The 19,433-nt window shown below is 46.8% G+C and overlaps 2 protein-coding genes and 1 pseudogene across 3 annotated transcripts in view; 2 read left to right on the top strand and 1 right to left on the bottom strand.

The window, feature by feature from the left end:
* UPF2 (UPF2 regulator of nonsense mediated mRNA decay) overlaps nt 1-19,433 on the top strand; it is a 484,524-nt gene that overhangs the window by 15,829 nt on the left and 449,262 nt on the right. The gene's annotated exons all lie outside the window — the stretch shown is intronic.
* CAMK1D (calcium/calmodulin dependent protein kinase ID) overlaps nt 1-19,433 on the bottom strand; it is a 489,620-nt gene that overhangs the window by 461,004 nt on the left and 9,183 nt on the right. The window lies entirely within an intron of this gene.
* Nucleotides 18,125-18,990, top strand: LOC694490 (large ribosomal subunit protein eL6 pseudogene; annotated as a pseudogene).

Here is a 19,433-nt window from a genome sequence, read left to right as displayed (position 1 = left end):
TTACGTGTAAGATGACCTTTTCATGTTGTCACAGGCAATTTCACAGCAATAAGAAGGAGTTTAAACTATATCTTGCATTAGGTTAACATCCAAAGGTATTAGGAGCCAAGCTGTTGAACATTCTAGTTTGAGATTCTGATTTTGCACATGGTTAATTCCAGAGAAAGCACCCCAGGCATGCAGCCCAGCTTACAGGCCACTTTGGGCCACCGACACCTGTAATCCCAGCACTTTGGGAGGCCAGGGCAAGTGCATCGCTTGAGCCCAGTAGTTCAAAACCAGCTGGGAAAGACAGTGAGACCCCGTCTCTACTCAAAATACAAAAAAATTAGCCGAGCGTGGTGGCATGTGCCTGTACTCTCAGCTACTCGATTAATAAAAATAAAAATTACTCCCATTCCCTAGGAACCCCCGAAACACTTCATACCACGCTGACATCACCTTACCACCTGCTGCTCGACACGGTGGGGACGTGTGTCCCTGTCACATTTTCTCTGTTAAGAGCTCAAGGGGCAAAACTGACCAACCAGGGCAAGGAAAACCAATGGCTGGGAGCACTGGCTTTGGCCCCAGACAGGTACCTTTACTGAGGTTCAAATCCCAATTCTTCAAGACAGATCGGTCTTTGTGACCTTGGCCAAGTTACTTAACCTCTCTGGGCCTCGGTTTCCTCACCTCTAAAATGGTAGTGACAAGAGTATCTATTTTACTGAACGGCTGTGCAGATTTAATGTGAAAATTCACGTGACATACAGCCACGTATCACTTAACGGTCTCGGGTATCTTCTGAGAAATGCATCTTTTAGGAGATTTTGTCATTGTGCGAACATCAGAGTGTGCATTTACACAAACCTAGGTATGGCCTACTACACACCTAGGCTGGATGATACAGCTACTGCTCCTAGACTGCCAACCTGTACAGCATGTGATGGCACTGGATACGACAGGCAACTATAACACGACAGTAAGTAGTTGTATATCTAAACATAACAAGACACAAGACACCGAAAACGTGCAGTAAAAATACAATGTAAAAGATTTTCTAGGCAGGGCCACGGTGGCTCACACCTGTAATCCCACCAGTTTGGGAGGCCAAGGCTGGCGGATCACCTGAGGTGAGGAGTTCGAGACCAGTCTGGCTAACATGGTGAAGCCCCATCTCTGCTAAAAATACAAAAATTAGCCAGGCATGGTGGCGCATGCCTGTAATCCCAGGAGATCAAGTGAGGCAGGAGAATCATTTGACCACCACACCCAGCTAATTTTTGTATTTTTAGTAGAGACAGGGTTTCACCATCTTGGCCAGGTTGGTCTTGAACTCCTGACCTCATGATCCACCCACCTCGGCCTCCCAAAGTGCTGGGATTACAGTCGTGAGCCACCACGCCCAGCCAAAAAAGATTTTTTAAATGGTGAACCTGTATAGGGCACTTGTCATGAATGCAGTTTCCGGGTCTAGAAGTCACCCTGGGTGAGTGACTGAGTGATGAGTGAATGAGAAGGCCTAGGGCATTACTCTACACTACTGTAGACTTTATAAATATTGTACACTTAGGCTATACTAAAGTTATTTTTTCAATTTTTTTCATCAATGATAAATTGTTAACTTACTGTAATTTAACTTTTTAATTTTTTGACTCTTGTAATAACAGCTTAAAACACACACATTGTATAGCTGCAAAAAAATAAATCTTCTTTACATCCTTATTCTGTAAGCTTTTTCCTATTCTTTTAACTTTTTAATTTTGTTAAAAATTAAAACACGGCCGGGCTTGGTGGCTCACGCCTGTAACTCCAGCACTTTGGGAGGCCGAGGCGGGCGGATCACCTGAGGTCAGGAGTTCGAGACCAGCCTGACCAACATGGAGAAACCCTGTCTCTACTAAAAATACAAAATGAGCCGGGCATGCCTGTAATCCCAGCTACTCAGGAGGCTGAAGCAGGACAATCGCTTGAACCCAGGAGGCAGAGCTTGTGGTGAGCCGAGATAGCGCCATTGCACTCCAGCCTGGGCAACAAGAGCAAAACTCTGTCTCAAAAAAAAAAATTAAAACACAAGTCCAAGGTGGGTGGATCACCTGAGGTCAGGAGTTCGAGACTAGCCTGGCTAACATGGTGAAACCCCGTGTCTCTACTAAAATGCAAAAATTAGCAGGGCATGGTGGCACATGCCTGCAATCCCAGCTACTCAGGAGGCTGAGGCAGGAGAATCGCTTGAACCTGGGGAGGTGAAGGTTGCAGTGAGCCAAGATCACGCCACTGCACTCTAACCTGGGCAACAGAGTGAGACTCCACCTCAAAAAAAGAAAACAAAGAACACAAACACACACATTAGCCTAGTTCGAAGCAGGATCAGGATCACCAACACCACTGTCTTCCGCCTCCGGAGATATCTTGTCCCACTGAAGGTCTTCAGGTACAGCATCAGGCATGGAGCTGTCATCTCCGATGATAATAATGCTTTCTGGATACCTCCTGGAGGACCTGCCTGAGGCTGTTCTACCACTGACTTTTTTTTTTTAATAAGTAGAAGGAGTATACTCTAAAATAACAATAAAAAGCACAGCACAGCAAATACATAAACCAGTAACATTGTTGTTTATTTTATAATTATCAAGTATTAGGTACTGCACATAATTGTATGTGCTGGACTTTTGTGCGACTGGCAGCCAGTAACATAGTTGTTTATTATAATTATCAAGTATTAGATACTGCACATAATTGTATGTGCTGGACTTTTGTGCGACTGGCAGTGCAACAGGTTTGTTGACTCCAGCATCACCACAAACATGTGAGTAATGCATGGCACCACAACATCATGACAGTGACAACGAGGCAACAGGAAGGTTTCAGCTCCATTATCATCACCCCAGGGCCCCGCTGTCATACACGCAGTCCATGCATCACTGCCGATGTCACAGGTGGCAGCTCACTATACTGTACTTGCCACAGGATGTAACACCTGAGAAATGCTCAGTAAATATTTGCCATTATTATTAAATAATAATAAAATAATTTAATGTTTAATATATTAATAACGTCATGCTTTTTTTTAAGACGCAGTCTCACTCTGTTACTCAGACTGGAGTGCAGAGACGTGATCTCAGCTCACTGCAACCTCTGCCTCCCGGATTCAAGCAATTCCCCTGCCTCAGCCTCCCAAGTAGCTGGGATTACAGGCATGCCCCACCATGCTCAGCTTATTTTTGTATGTGTAGTAGAGATGGGGTTTCACCATGTTGGCCAGGCTGGTCTTGACCTCCTTGACCCCAAGTGATCCACCCGCCTAGGCCTCTCAAAGTGCTGGGATTACAGGCGTGAGCCGCCACGCCTGGTCAACATAACGCTATTTAAATATATTATTAAAACTATATATTCCTTTATCTTACAGAAGCCAGCGTCCTCTTTGACACACAGCAACTCATCATATACTCACTGAGAAGTGCTATGTAATTTCCGACTTCTGGAACTTTCGCAGGCAACAGCCCAGCTCACTGTCCCTGAGCCCCCGTCCCGATGAGGTGACCCTCTTGTCAGCTTCATATGTGCACCTTCCTACCAACACACAGTCACACTGAACTGTAATTACTTTCTGTCTCCCCAAAAAGTTCCCTCAGAACAAGAACAATGTTTTGTTTACCAACACTTTCTTAGTGCCTGGCGTGGAGTAGACTCAACCCATCATATCTGATGGGTTTTTTTTTAAAGTTCAAATCCTAACTGTGTCATTCAGGACCTATGAAGCCTTGGGCGAGTTACATCATCTTTCTGAGTTTCTCGTCTCTCATATTTAAGTGGGGGTAATAGTACCTACCTTTCCAGCTTGTTGTGAGGTTTTGTTGCAATAACAAAACCTGTAATCTGTCTCTCAATTGTCCAAAATCCTGGCTGAGTGCGGTGGCTCACACGTGTAATCCCAGCACTTTAAGAAGCTGAGGAGGTTCGGATCACATGAGGTCAGGAGTTTGAGACCAGCCTGGTCAACATGGTGAAACCCCATCTCTACTAAAAATACAAAAGTTAGCTACTAGGGAGGCTGAGGCGGGAGGATCACTTGATCACCCAGGAAGTCGAGGCTGTAGTGAGCTACCATCACGCCACTGAACTCCAGCCTGGGTGACAGAGCGAGATCTAGTCTCAAAAAAAAAAAAGAAAAGAATCAGAGACAGAACACACTAGTCTCTCGGCATTTCTCACATAGTAAGCCTTCAAAACTGTGAATCAATGAATAAACGAACAAATGAATGAATGCTATGACTCCGGCTGACTTTACCAGCCTCTGACCTCCTCTTTGGCACAATCAACATGGCCACCACCCTTTAATTCTAGTCCAACCCTTTGTGATTTCCAGATCTTTCTCCCATCTCTTTCTCCCAACTCATTCTTACAAAAGATAAATTCCTTTACAATGATCTATACATGGCTAGTAGTGTCTAATATTTTATACTTCAGAAAATGCTGTAGGCCAAAGGAACAAATCTGTAATGGTATTCCTGAAGGCATCACAGAAAGGTCTTTTTACTGACGTCAATCACTTGATGGGGTGTAACACCTATCTGCTTAAATAATTAAAGTCAGCCGGGCGCGGTGGTTCATGTCTACAATCCAGCACTTCGGGAGATAGAGGCAGGCAGATCACGAGGTCAGGAGATTGAGATCATTCTGGCCAACATGGTGAAACCCCGTCTCTACTAAACTACAAAAAATTAGCCAGGTGTGGTGGTGTGCGCCTGTAGTCCCAGCTACTCGGGAGGCTGAGGCAGGAGAATCGCTTGAACCCAGGAGGCAGAGGTTGCAGTGAGCTGAGATCACGCCACTGCACTCCAGCCTGGGAGACAGAGTGAGACTCAGTCTCCAAAAATAAATAAATAAATAAAGTCAATGCCCTTTCATTTAGCACCTGTAATACACAGCACGTGTTACCATCTTTGTTTGTTTGTTTGTTTGTCTGTTTGTTTGTTTTGAGGCAGGGTCTTACTCTGCCACCCAGGCTGGAGTGCAGTGGAGTGATTTGGGCCTCCCAAAGTGCTAGGATTACAGGCGTGAACCACTGTGCCCGGCCTACAATCCTTATTATTATTCTTATTATTGCAACAAAACCTCACAACAAGCTGGAAAGGTAGGTACTGTTACCCCCACTTAAATATGAGAGAAGAGAAACTCAGAAAGATGATGTAACTCGCCCAAGGCTTCATGGGTCCTGAATGACACAGTTAGGATTTGAACTTCATGAATCTAATCAAAGCCTATGCTCCTTTTCTTCCACTTATCCGTTCATTTACCCAACAAACTTTTTTTTTTAATAGGGTCTTGCTGTTTGACCCAGGCTAGAATACAACAGTGCCATCACAGCTCACTATAGCCTGGAACTGTGCCATCTCTTAGGAGCCTAGAACTCCTGGCCTCCAGTGAACCTCCTGCTTCAGCCTCCCAAGTAAGTGGGAGTACAGGCATGAGCCACTGTGCCCGGACAACAAACATTTTATTTTATTTTATTTTATTTTACTTATTTATTTTTTATTTTATTTATTTATTTATTTTTTGAGACAGTCTTGCTCTGTTGCCCAGGCTGGAGTGCAGTGGTGTGATCTCACTGCAACCTCTGCCTCCTGAGCTCAGGCAATTCTCCTGCCTCAGCCTCTGAGTAGCTGGGATTACAGGCATCTGTGACCATACCTGACTAATTTTTGTATTTTCAGTACAGACAGGGTTTCACCATGTTGGCCAGGCTGGTCTCAAACTCCTGACCTCAAGTGATCGTCCTGCCTTAGCTTCCCAGGTAGCTCGGATTGTAAGTGTGAGCCACCATGCCCGGACACAAACATTTACTAAACACAAAGGTGTCCCGCCTGAGCAAGGCGCTGCCTGTGTGTGAGGCCTGCTCTGCTGGGGCCTGGGAAAGCCTGTAGGCGGCCATAGCACAGGCTAATCTTAAATCAGGTCTTTGCAGCGAGACCCTGTGGCGATCAGAGGCGCCTGTTCTCTGCTCTCCACTCCCTGAATTGGTTCCCTGTCACCTACTTAGGGAGACGTGGCCTGGATCCCCAGCAGGCAGGGGGAAGGCAAGCAGAGGGGCAGGGGCACCAACTGCCCACAGCTCCCAACTCCCCAGGAGCCAGACACATCTTCAAAAGCTCCTTTCACACCCACAAAGCGAGTGACAAAGCAATGGAGAGATAATGGCTGAGGCCGCCCAACCTCCAGCACAGACCATGTCTTCCCTGGTAACCACCACTACACTGGTGCCCTGTCATGACACTTCCTACTGGTCACAGTTCACATCCTTATAGATAACACAACAGGAAGATGACTTGGCCAAAGCCCAAGGCCTGGGGGTGTTGGAGATTAACTGTAGGACCCGGGCAGGTCACATCATCTCAATGCACCTGTTTCACAGCCCGTAAAATGAGAGAGCTAATCTAGCTGATCATCTCAGTTACAAAGACCTCACCCTCTTTTTGTTTTTTTTCTGAGACCGTCTAGCTCTGTTGCCCCAGGCTGGAGTGCAGTGGTGAGATCTCAGCTCATTGCAACCTCTGCCTCCTGGGTTCAAGCGATTCTCCTGCCTCAGCCTCCCGAGTAGCTGGGATTACAGACCCTGCCACCATGCCTGGCTAATTTTTGTATTTTTAGTAAAGACGGGGTTTCACCATGTTGGCCAGGCTGGTCTCGAACTTTTGACCTCAAGTGATCCACCCGCCTTGGCCTCCCAAAGTGCTGGGATTATAGGCGTGAGCCACCGCTCCCAGCCCCCAAGACCTCACCTTCTAAGCCAGGGGTCCACAGCCCCCAGGCCATGGGAACAGTACCAGTCGGTGGCCTGTTAGGAACTGGGCAGCAAAACAGGAGGTGAGCAGCCGGCAACCAAGCAAAGCTTCATCAGTACTTACAGATGCCACCATCACTTGCATTGCTGCCTGAGCTCCACCTCCCATTCAGTCAGCAGTGGCATTAGACTCTCATCAGAACACAAGCCCTGTTGTGAACTGTGCGTGTCAGGGATCTAGACTGCATGTTCCTCATGAGAATCTAACACCTGATGAGCCGTCACTGTCTCCCATTACCCCCAGGCGGGACCGTCTAGTTGCAGGAAAACAAGCTCAGGCTCCCACTGATTCTATATTATGGTGAGTTGTAGAATTGTTTCATTACATATTACAATGTAATAATAATAGGAATAAAATGCACAATAAATGTAATACACTTGAATCATCCTGAAACCATCCCCCTGCCCCTGGTCCATGGAAAAACTTCTTCCACGAAACTGATCCCTGCTGCCAAAAAGGTTGAGGACCACTGATCTAACCTCAAGAACTTCCAAAGACTGTGTTCTAAAGAGGGGTTGGCTTCAAGGTTTAGGGCATCTGCAGCTAAGCAGAAAGCAGGACTGTGCGTGTAACAGTGTTTGTGTCACGAAGCAACTGAGAAGCTGGCTTCCTGTGTCTTACCCTAAGCAGGGAGAGTCAGCCACACTTGGATATGAATATTTTTTATCTCCTTTTTCTCACAAGTATAATTAGCTCTCTGGAAGTCTGTGGAGTCGGGTCTCATCTTGGCAACAGGATCTGTCCCGCTGCTGATTCTGGGGATGTGTTTAGAAGTGGTCATGAGGATAGAGACAGTGACCATGAGAATAAGCCAAGCAAGGCCATCACCACCTCCATCACTGCCCAGCTACACAAAGTACTGACACACTTCAAGTCTGACACATACTGTGCTCACAAAGACTGTATCTTATAGGGGATAAAGCCACCCCTATATCCACAGCCAGTGCACAGTGATTCAGGCACACCACCTGGTAAAACACTGAAATACCTCCAGTGAGTACAGAACCACAGCCCCACCTCCACAGGTCCAGCCTCAACACTCATCTCTGGGGTCTCTCCCTAGATCTGCCACCCACCCCGCAGAATGACTGACTGCCAATCATCCAGCCAATGACTGACTCTTTTTTTTTTTTTTTTTTGTGACGGAGTCTCGCTCTGTCGCCCAGGCTGGAGTGCAGTGGCGTAATCTCAGCTAACTGCAAGCTCCGCCTCCCGGGTTCACACCATTCTCCTGCCTCAGCCTCCCGAGTAGCTGGGACCACAGGCGCCCGCCACCTCGCCCGGCTAATTTTTTTGTATTTTTAGTAGAGATGGGGTTTCACCGTGTTAACCAGGAAGGTCTTAACCTCCTGAACTTGGGATCCGCCCGCCTCGGCCTCCCAAAGTGCTGGGATTACAGGCGTGAGCCACCGCGCCTGGCCTTTTTTTTTTTTTTTTAAGACAGAGTCTCACTCTGTTACCCAGGCTGGAGGGCAGTGAGTAATCTCAGCTCACTATAACCCCCACCTCCTGGGTTCAAGCGATTCTCCTGCCTCAACCTCCCGAGTAGCCAGGATTGCAGGCATGCGCTACCAGGCCTGGCTAATTTTTTTTTAGTTTTTAGTAGACATGGGGTTTCACTATGTTGGCCAGGCTCATCTCAAACTCCTGTCCTCAAGTGATCCACTCACCTTGGTCTGCCAAAGTGCCAGGATTACAGGCATGAGCCACTGCGCCCGGCCCAACAACTGATTCTTACGGTCTCCTTTATATTCTTCCATATTTTTCAAATTCTCTACAAGGATGACATGTTGCTGTTCTAATTTTAAGTTTTTCTTACGGTACCAATCACTTAAAAACTGAAAATGAAAATAATACAACAACATTGAAATAGTGCCAGAGAAAATAAACTATGAAACTTTGAGGTTTGTGTTGATAACTTTCAGATTCAAGATCAACGTATGACCCAGCTTCTACAGGAAGCCTGCCCAAAAGACACCAGCTAGGTTTCAAGAGGTGAATGTGACACTGATGCTGAGAGAAGGAAACATTTTTTTTTTTTTTTTGAGACAGAGTCTCATTCTGTCACCCAGACTGGAGTACAGGGGTGCGATCTCTGCTCACTGCAACCTCCGGCTCCCAGGTTCCAGCGATTCTCCCACCTCAGCCTCCTAAGTAGCTGGGATTACAGGTGTGTGCCACCACGCCCGGCTAATTTTTCTGTATTTTTTAGTAGAGGCAGGGTTTCACCATGTTGGCCAGACTGGTCTCGAACTCCTGACTTCAAGGGATCGGCCCACCTCAGCTTTCCAAAGTGCTGGGATTACAGGCTTAAGACATCCCAGCCAGCCGAGAAGGAAACATTTTTAAAGCTATAATCTTTAGGCCAGGTGCGGTGGCTCACGCCTGTAATCCCAGCACTTTGGGAGGCCGAAGCGGGCAGATCACGAGATCAGGAGATCAAGACCATCCTGGCTAACACAGTGAAACCCCATCTCTACTAAAAATACAAAAAATTAGCCGGGCGTGGTGGCGGGTACCTGTAGTCCCAGCTACTCAGGAGGCTGAGGCAGGAGAATGGTGTGAACTCGGGAGGCAGAGCTTGCAGTGAGCAGAGATTGCGCCACCACACTCCAGCCTGGGCGACAGAGCGAGACCTGTCTCAAAAAAAAAAAAAATGCTATAATCTTTGTAACATCATAATTCCTCCTGTATGTATTAATGTTAGGCCTTTACTATAATATATACCAAGCATCACACATTCTTTCTCTCATTTGGGATCTATAAAGTCTATAACGTAAGCAGGTATTATTATTCCCATTTGACAAACAAGGTCATCAGGACACAGAGAGGATAGGCCGGCTCCGTGGCTCATATCTGTAATCTCAGAACTTTGGGAGGCTGAGGTGGGTGGATCATTTGAGGTCAGGAATCCACGACCAGCCCGGCCAACATGGTGAAACCCCGTCTCTATTGAGCATACAAAATTAGCCGGGCGTGGTGGTGTATACCTGTAGTCCCAGCTACTCAGGAGGCTGAAGCAGGAGAATCGCTTGAACCTGGGAGGCAGAGTTTGCAGAGAGTCAAGATCACACCACTGAACTCCAAACTGGGTGACAGTGAGACTCCGCCTCAAAAAAAAAAAAAAAGACTCAGGATAAAACCAAGATTCCATAGTTCTTAAATGGCAGAGCTGGGACTCAAACTCACACCTCCTGACCTCTGCTTCCTTCAGGGGTATGCCGCAGCCACCTTCCAGCGACTCCTAGCTTAAATCAGGAATTTTGCAAGTAGGTTGTTAAACCATGGGGAGCTTGGAATCGGACCAGGTGGGAGTATTCACACCATAGAAATCAGCAAGTGCTACAAATCAGAACAGCCGTCCCACCAAAGCCAGTTATCAGCACACAACTGACTCCAATGGCCTCCTTCTCTTCCCAAACCATAACACATGCTCACACAGAGGGCGAGGTTTTGCTTTTTTTTTTTATATCAGTCAGTACTTCTCTATCCCATCAGCTCCACTAACCAGCTTCTTAGCAGCCTGATAAAAAGAGAATGATGGCCAGGCGTGGCGGCTCAGACCTGTAATCCCAGCACTTTGGGAGGCCAAGGTGGGTGGATCACCTGAAGTCAGAAGTTCAAGACCAGCCTGGCCAACATAATGAAACCCCATCTCTACTAAAAACACAAAAAATTAGCCAGGTGTGGTGGTGTGCGCCTGTAATCCAAGCTACTCGGGGGACTGAGGCAGGAGAATCGTTTGAACCCAGAAGGTGGAGGTTGCTGTGAGCCGAGATTGTGCCACTGCACTCCAGCCTGGGCAACAGAGTGAGTCTCCACCTCAAAAAAATAAAAAATGGGCACTGGAGTCAGGAGACTCCTAACTTTCCACGTGCCTCTTAGCAACCTCTTCACCGGAGACATTTAACCTCTCTGACCCTCCATGTCCTTGTCTGTTAAATGAGGTCAGTAATTGCTGCTCACTCACTCACAGTCAGAAGGAATCATGGATGCAAAAACCACACTGCAAACTGTAAAACGCCAAGCAGCTGTGGAAAACAGCATGGCGGTTCCTCAAAAAATGAAACGCAGAATGACCGTCCAATCCAGCAATTCCACTTCCGGCTATATACCCAAAAGAACTGGAGGCACGGGCTCAGACATTTGTGCACCAATGTTCACAGCAGAACAATTCACAACAGCCAAGAGGTGGAAGCTACCTGTGTCCATTAACACACGAATGGATAAACAAAAATTAGCCAGGTGTGGTAGTGCACACCCGTGATACCAGCTACTGGGGAGGCTGAGGCAGGAGGATCACTTGAACCTGGGAGGTGGAGGCTGCAGTGAGCCAAGATCATGCCACTGCACTCCAGCCTGGGCGACAGAACGAGACTCTGTCTTAAAAAAAAAAAAAAACTTAGGAAACAAAAATTGTGTCTGAACTGAATATATATAGCCTTTTTTTGTCAGTATCCTCTAAAGAATACAGTATAACTATTTACATAATATTTACATTGTATTGGGTATTACAAGTAATCTAGAGATGACCTAAAGTACATGAGAGAGGAGGCCAAGGAGGGAAGATCACTAGAGGCCAGGAGTTCGAGACTAGCCTGGCCAATGTGGTGAAACCCCCATCTGTACTAAAAACACAAAAATTAGCCGGGTATGGTGGTGGGCACCTGTAATCCCAGCTGCTTGGAAGGTTGAGGCAGGAGAAATGCTGAAACCTGGGAGGGGGAGGTTGCAGTGAGCCGAGATTGTACCACTGCACTCCAGCCAGGGCAACAGAGCAAGACTCCATCTCAAAAACAAAACAAAAGAAAACAAAACAAAACAAAAGGCCAGGCGCAGCAGTTCACGCCTGTAATCCTGGCACTTTGGGAGGCCGAGGTTGGTGGATCACATGAGGTCAACAGTTTGAGACCAGCCTGACCAAAAAGGTGAAACCATCTTCACTAAAAATATAAAAATTAGCTGGATGTGCTGGCGTGCGCCTGAAGTCCCAGCTACTTGGGAGGCTGAGACAGGGGAATTGCCTGTACCCACGAGGAAGAGGCTGCAGTGAGCCAAAATCACACCACTGCACTCTAGCCTCAGTGACAGAGTGAGACTCTATCTCAAAAAAAAAAAAAAAAAGGCTGGGCGCGGGGTGGCTCACGCCTGTAATCACAGCAATTTGGGAGGCCGAGGTGGGTGAATCATGAGGTCAAAAGATTTGAGACCATCCTGGCTAATACAGTGTAACCCTGTCTCTACTAAAAATACAAAAAATTAGCTGCGCGTGGTGGCGGGCGCCTGTAGTCCTAGTTACTTGGGAGGCTGAGGCAGGAGAATGGCGTGAACCCGGGAGGCAGAGCTTGCAGTGAGCCGAGATCGCGCCACTGCACTCCAGCCTGGGAGAGAGAGCAAGACTCCATCTCAAACAAAAAAACAAAAAACAAAAAGTACATGGGAGGATGTGCAAAATTTATATGCAAATACTACACCATTTTATATCAGACACTAGAGCACCGTAAAATTTTGTTATCCGCGGCAGGGTGATTCTGCAAACAGTCCCCAGGAAATACCAAGGGATAACTGTATCACATGGTTCTACTTCTATGTGGTACCTAAAGTAGCCAAATTCACTGAGACAGATGGTGGAAAGGTGTGTATCAAGGGTCAGGGAGGAGGGAATGGGGAGTTAGTATTTCATAGGTGGAGTAGAGGTTCAATGTGGGAAGATGAAAGGGTTCTGGAGATAGACGGTGGCAATGGTTGGTCAATGCTGTAATGTACTAATGTCACAGAACTGCACACTTCAAAATGGTTACGATGGCAAGTTTTATACTACGTATTTTTTAACCACAATTTGTTTTTGGTTTTGTTTTTTGTTTTAAGGAGCAGAGAGTTTAATAAGCAAGAAAGAAGGGGGAAGAAAGAAAGCAGCAGCTTCCCTGTACAGAGACAGAGGGAGGGGGGCTCCAAAGCCAGGAGACGGAACCCCACACTTAGGTAATATCAGTCAGCTATATTCAATGGCTGAAGGAGGTGTTTAACCACAATTTTTAAAAAACAGTCAAATAGGCTAGGCGCGGTGGCTCACGCCTGTAATCCCAGTACTTTGGGAGGCCGAGGCGGGTGGGTCATTTGAGATCAGGAGATCAAGACCAGCCTGGCCAACATGGTGAAACCCCGTCTCTACTAAAAGTATAAAAATTAGCTGGGTGTGGTGGTGCATGCCTGTAATCCCATATACTCGGGAGGCTGAGGCACGAGAGTAGCTTGAACCCGGGAGGCGGAGATTGCAGTGAGCCGAGATCACACCACTGCACTCCTGCCTGGGCGACAGAGCAAGACTCCCTCTCAAAAAAAAAAAAAAAAAAAAAAGTCACATAGGAAGTCCTGTTATTATATTGAATTTATATCCATTTGTCAAATAAGCTGAAAGGGCCATAGAAAGCCAACATTGTCTGTCCATCACGACTAGGGCCCCAAACTCCATTTTTGCTGACCATGCTAACACACACCCAAAACATCCAAGGAGCATAATTCTTGTACATTATTGCCAAATACAGGCTGTCCCCAACTTATACACAAAATCTGTTCCCAGAGATCACTGAAAGCTTCTTGTTGTTGTTGTTGTTGTTGTTGTTGTTTTGAGGCGTATTTTCTTACGGAAGTGGAATTTTTCATGGTGACCTGGATCCTATTCCCACCTAAAGAAGCCCTGGCATCCACGGAGAGCTGTGACGGTATCTGCAGTCCCGGCCCGGCCCAGCCCTGGAAGAAAGGAATATGGGAGAGGCAGCCACACAGCAGCCTCCCTTTCCAGAGCCCAGGACAGTTTAGGACCCAATTTGGCAATAGTTGATGTAGGCTGGCTTGAAGGTCTTTTCCCCAAAGCCCCAGTGCATCATTCCCACCTTGCCTCACTCAGCCCTCAACTCCTCAGTTTGCCACCCATTTGAGCCTCCAGGAACGAAATTACTTCTTCCTTCTGCCTCCCATTCAAATGCTAATCAAGTACTGAGAAAAAGTTCTTTCCTTAAAATCACTTACATAGTAAATGACTGGCAGCCTCTCAACCTATTTCAAGGTATTTATATCTTCTCAAGTTTTAAGGCAAATCTGAAGCAGTCTTTTTTCAAGGTTAAGGAAGTGTTAGCCCATAAATGGGAGGACATTTGGGGGCAGGGGACGCTGGCCGGCTGGTCACTCCGATACCTCCTGGCTTCGTACAGCTTCTCTTCTCTCCATCCACAAATTTTCCAAAGCTACAAAGGTTTAGGGTTTTTCTTTTTCACAACACTTTGGGCCTTGTACGAAGGGACAGTGTTGTGTGGGGAGGCAGGCAAGACTGCCACTTGAACAACAGAAACTGTCTGAGGTTTTATTTAACACAATACCTTTAGGATTCCATTTACGGCACCAAATCCAATTTATTGTAAAACCAATTTCAGTGATCTGTGTTGTGGTCATGAAAGACAGAGAAAGTCCTCTCAACAACTAGAAATATTGACTACTTTCAGTTGGAGGAGCTTTCTCTTCCTCTGCTCAGCCTGTGATAGAGGCACCAATAAATCAAGATCCCGGACATTGTCTGGCTGCCACAGGGACTAAAATGGACAGGTCAAGAGGAGAAATCATGGTTGATTTGGAAATTAGCTCCCCAAGTGTTACACTAACATCCTGTGACCTGGGACATTTAAAGCTTTTGAGATCTTCTCCCACCTCCCATGCAAAAATCCCCCAAAAGAATATTTTAAATCAATGGTTACATATTCTTATGTGGTATATACACATGTATGCTGCCATTTTTAAATACTCTAGCATTAAAATAAATTCAGTACCTATAGGCTTTAAACTACGAAACTCCATGATGGTTAGACACCGTAAGGAAGTTCCTTGAGTCATCAAATCAAAACAGGAGTTTCAATAAGAAACAAAGCAGAAAGACTGAAGCAATTTTCCAAAAAGAAAAGTATGTTGAATCAAAGAGAACCCACGGGCTGCCTGCAGACCTCCGTGCAGTGAGAAGCGACTCTTCCCCAGGCTGATGGAGAGAGGGACAGAGTTTTTAAAAACCAGCTAAGGGTGCAGGGAGAGGTGCAGAGAAAAAAAAAAAAAAAAAAAAAAAAAGCTGAGAAGCTACCCAGAGGGAGGGCTGAGCCTGGGACACACAGCTAACTAGGTCACTCCAGCACCGGAGCTGGGCCAGAGGACGTTTCAGGCAGAGTCTTTTGCTTAATGCTAGCATTACATGAACTAATCACCCCTGTTGGGAGCAAATGTTGAATGGCTCAGCGGGCCTTCCAAATCTGTGGAAATGGCCTCCGAGGAGCGGGGACAAATGACAGGGAGCAGGCATTGACTGCGCACACACCCACGTGCCACACACGGCTCTCAGTGGTTCGCGTGCATCCTCATTTCATCTTCACAAGCCTCACATTAGGTCCAAGTGTTATCCTGTTTTACAGATGAGGACATGAGGCTCAGAATGGTAACATAATTGGCCCAAAGCCATACAGCTAGGAAGCTGTGGACCCAGGATTTCCACCCATATCCGTGTAACCTCCGAGTACGTTGTTAGCTACTCACTGTACGGGGAAGAACAACTGTGGATCGGTCTTCCCTGGCTGACTGAAGAATTGTTTATGATTTCTGAAACCATAAATTTTGGGGGAGGGTAAATATGCACCATCCTGCCTATTTGCAACAAGAGCTTCCAAAAGTCGATTTCCAACAGACACTGACGTGTTCTTCCCCACCGGAACCGGCCCCAAATGTCCAACGGAGGCCAACCTCAGCTGCTGGAGGTAACTACAGCTTGATGACAGTTACTGTACCTTCAATCCCAGTTATGTGCCAGGTACGTCACATACATCACTGAATCCTTACAACAATCCCACCAGGCAGCAACTCCTATCTCTTAAACTCAGAGAGATTAAGGAATCGATCCAGAGGCATTCAGCTATAAATGCCTGCACCAGAACCATGTTTCTATTACGTTCCATTGCCTCCCCTACCTGGCCTCAGCAGACATACCCAATGAAAGGCTTGCTCTCAAGGTTCAGTGTTAACCAGGAGAAAGAATCCCCCATTTCTTTTTTCTTTTATTTTTTGAGACAGAGCTCACTCTGTCGCCCAGGCTGGAGTGTAGTGGCACAATCTCAGCTCGCAGCAACCTCAAGCGTTTCTCATGCCTCAGCCTCCCCAGTAGCTGGGATTACAGGCATGCAACACCATGCCAGCTAATTTTTGTGTTTTTAGTAGAGATGGGGTTTTACCATGTTGGCCAGGCTGGTCTCGAACTCCTGACCTCAGGTGATCCACCCACCTCAGCCTCCCAAAGTGCTATGATTACAGGCATGAGCCACTGCACCTGGTCCCCCATTTCTTTTTTCTTTTTTTTCTCTGTGGGGACACGGTCTCTCTCTGTGACCCAGGCTGGAGTGTAGTGGTACCATCATAGCTCACTGCAGCCTCAAGAGATCCTTCTGCCTCAGTCTCCCAAAGTGCTGGGATGACAGTTGTGAGCCAGCACTCCAGGCTGGAATCCTCTCCACTTCTAAGTCCTGCTGAAAGATTTGGAAAAACAGCACAAGACATGGAGAACTGATAGCTGAAGATATAAAATGAACTTTGGTCTGTGGCGTCATGAACTTGACCTATGGCATGTATTTGGAGGTTACCTTTGATCTAACTGGAGCCTGAATAATTAATACACTGCATAATAAACCAAAAAGAAAAAGAAAAGAAAAGAAAATCAAGTGAGAGCTAATAAAAAACTACCCCAAAGAAAAAGAGATCTCCCTCACCACAGAAAGTCAAAGGCGCACAGAGAACACGAACCGAGATCAGGCTGGAACCCGGAGTCCATGTGCCCTCCTGAACTAAATAAGCACGGAACTGACCATCTTGCATCAGGAAAATAACTTGGGTCTACTGACTCGGGCACCAGCTTCATGGTGGCCGCCTATAAGCAGTTCCTTCATTAATTAAAGAAACATAATGGCCAAGCGGAGTGGCTCCTGCCTGTAATCCCACCACTTTGTGAGGCTGAGGCAAGCAGATCACTTGGTGTCAGGAAATCTAGACCAGCCTAGGCAACATGTTGAAACATCATCTCTACCAAAAATATAAAAATTAGCCGGGCGTGGTGGCATGTACCTGTAGTCCCACCTACTTGGGAGACCGAGGCAGGAGAATCGCTTGAACCCAGGAGGCGGAGGTTGCAGTGAGCCACGATCGCGCCATTGCATTCCAGCCTGGATGACAGAGCAAGACTCCATCTCAAAAAATAAAATTTAGGCCGGGCACGGTGGCTCAAGCCTGTAATCCCAGCACTTTGGGCGGCCGAAACGGGCGGATCGCGAGGTCAGGAGATCGAGACCATCCTGGCTAACACGGTGAAACCCCGTCTCTACTAAAAAAATACAAAAAACTAGCTGGGCGAGGTGGCGGGCGCCTGTAGTCCCAGCTACTTGGGAGGCTGAGGCAGGAGAATGGCGTAAACCCGGGAGGCGGAGCTTGCAGTGAGCTGAGATCCGGCCACTGCACCCCAGCCTGGGCGACAGAGCGAGACTCTGTCTCAAAAAAATAAAATAAAATAAAATAAATAAATAAATAAAATTTAAATTAAAAAATTTAAAAAAGGAAACATACCGCCGGTGGGCAAGTTGACCAGTAATGTGACAACTCTCTGTTGGACCAATGCCTAAGCCCTCCCAGAGGAAAGAGGAGGAGGAGAAGCAGGAGGAGAGAGATTGAAGGGGATTTAAGGAGATTTATTCAGGGAAAGGAAAGATTAAAGAGATTTACAGAGACCCAGCCAAAGAAAAACTCCACAAGTTAACCCCTAAAATCCTCCCCTGAGAGCACACAAATGTCCACCTGGCACCAGCCAAACCTAGTTACTGTCCATTCAGTGGCCAAGTTTGAACCAGAAATTTGTACTTGAGACACAGTCATCATTAGCTTATCTGGGAACAAACTCTACCCAAACTCCCATTTCCCAGATCTTATGTTACTAATCAATAAGGACACTGAAGTTGGTTATCTTTACCTTTTTTCCTTTTTTTTTTTTTTTTTTTTTTTGAGACCGAGTCCGCTCTGTCACCCAGGCTGGAGTGCAGTGGCGCAATCTCGGCTCACTGAAATCTTCACCTCCCAGTTCAAGCAATTCTCCTGCCTCAGCCTCCCAAGTAGCTGGGACTACAGGTGCACGGCACCACACCCAGCTAATTTTCTGTATTTTCAGTAGAGACAAGGTTTCACCATGTTGGCCAGGCTGGTCTTGAAATCCTGACCTCAAATGATCAGCCCACCTCTTTCCCATCTTGCAAGATGGCGGGTGAAAAAGTTGAGAAGCCAGATACTAAAGAGAAGAAACCCGAAGCCAAGAAGGCTGATGCTGGTGGCAAGGTGGAAAAGGGTCACCTCAAGGCTAAGAAGCCCAAGAAGGGGAAACCCCATTGCAGCGCAATCCTGTCCTTGTCAGAGGAATTGGCAGGTACTCCCGATCTGCCATGTATTCCAGAAAGGCCATGTACAAGAGGAAGTACTCAGCTGCTAAATCCAAGGTTGAAAAGAAAAAGAAGGAGAAGGTTCTTGCAACTCTTACAAAACCAGTTGGTGGTGACAAGCACGGCGGTACCCGGGTGGTTAAACTTCGCAAAATGCCTAGATACTATCCTACTGAAGATGTGCCTCGAAAGCTGTTGAGCCACGGCAAAAAACCTTCAGTCAGCACGTGAGAAAACTGCGAGCCAGCATTACCCCCGGGGCCATTCTGATCATCCTCACTGGATTCCACAGAGGCTTACTTGTGACTGGACCTCTGGTCCTCAATCGAGTTCCTCTACGAAGAACACACCAGAAATTTGTCATTGCCACCTCAACCAAAATCGATATCAGCAATGTCAAAATCCCAAAACATCTTACTGACGCTTACTTCAAGCAGCAGCAGCTGCGGAAGCCCAGACACCAGGAAGCTGAGATCTTCGACACAGAAAAAGAGAAATACGAGATTACAGAGCAGCGCAAGATTGATCAGAAAGCTGTGGACTCACAAATTCTACCAAAAATCAAAGCTGTTCCTCAGCTCCAGGGCTACCTGCGATCTGTTTGCCCTGACGAATGGAATTTATCCTCACAAATTGGTGTTCTAAATGTCTTAAGAACCTCATTAAATAGCTAACTACAAAAAAAAAAAAAAAGATCAGCCCACCTTGGCCTCCCAAAGTGTTGGGGTATTACAGGCGTGAGCTACAGCACCCAGCCTGTTATCTTTTTTCAATTAAAAAAAACTTTTAAGCCAGACATGGTGGCTCACACCTATAATCCCGGCACTTAGGAAGACTGAGGCGGGTGGATTGCTTGAGCCCGGGAGTTTGAGACCAGTCTGGGCAACACGGTGCAACCCCATCTCTACAAAAAATAAAATTAGGCCGGGCGCAGTGGCTCACGCCTGTAATCCCAGCACTTTGGAGGACCGAGACAGATAGATCAAGACCATCCTGCCTAACACAGTGAAACCCCGTCTCTAATAAAAATACAAAACATTAGCCGGGCGTGGTGGCGGGCGCCTGTAGTCCCAGCTACTAGGGAGGCTGAGGCAGGAGAATGGCGTGAACC

This window comes from Macaca mulatta, chromosome 9, assembly GCF_049350105.2.
Source record: "Macaca mulatta isolate MMU2019108-1 chromosome 9, T2T-MMU8v2.0, whole genome shotgun sequence".
Lineage (NCBI taxonomy): Eukaryota > Metazoa > Chordata > Mammalia > Primates > Cercopithecidae > Macaca > Macaca mulatta.
Note: the sequence above shows the minus strand (reverse complement) of the source record. Positions and strands in the feature narration are given on the sequence as shown.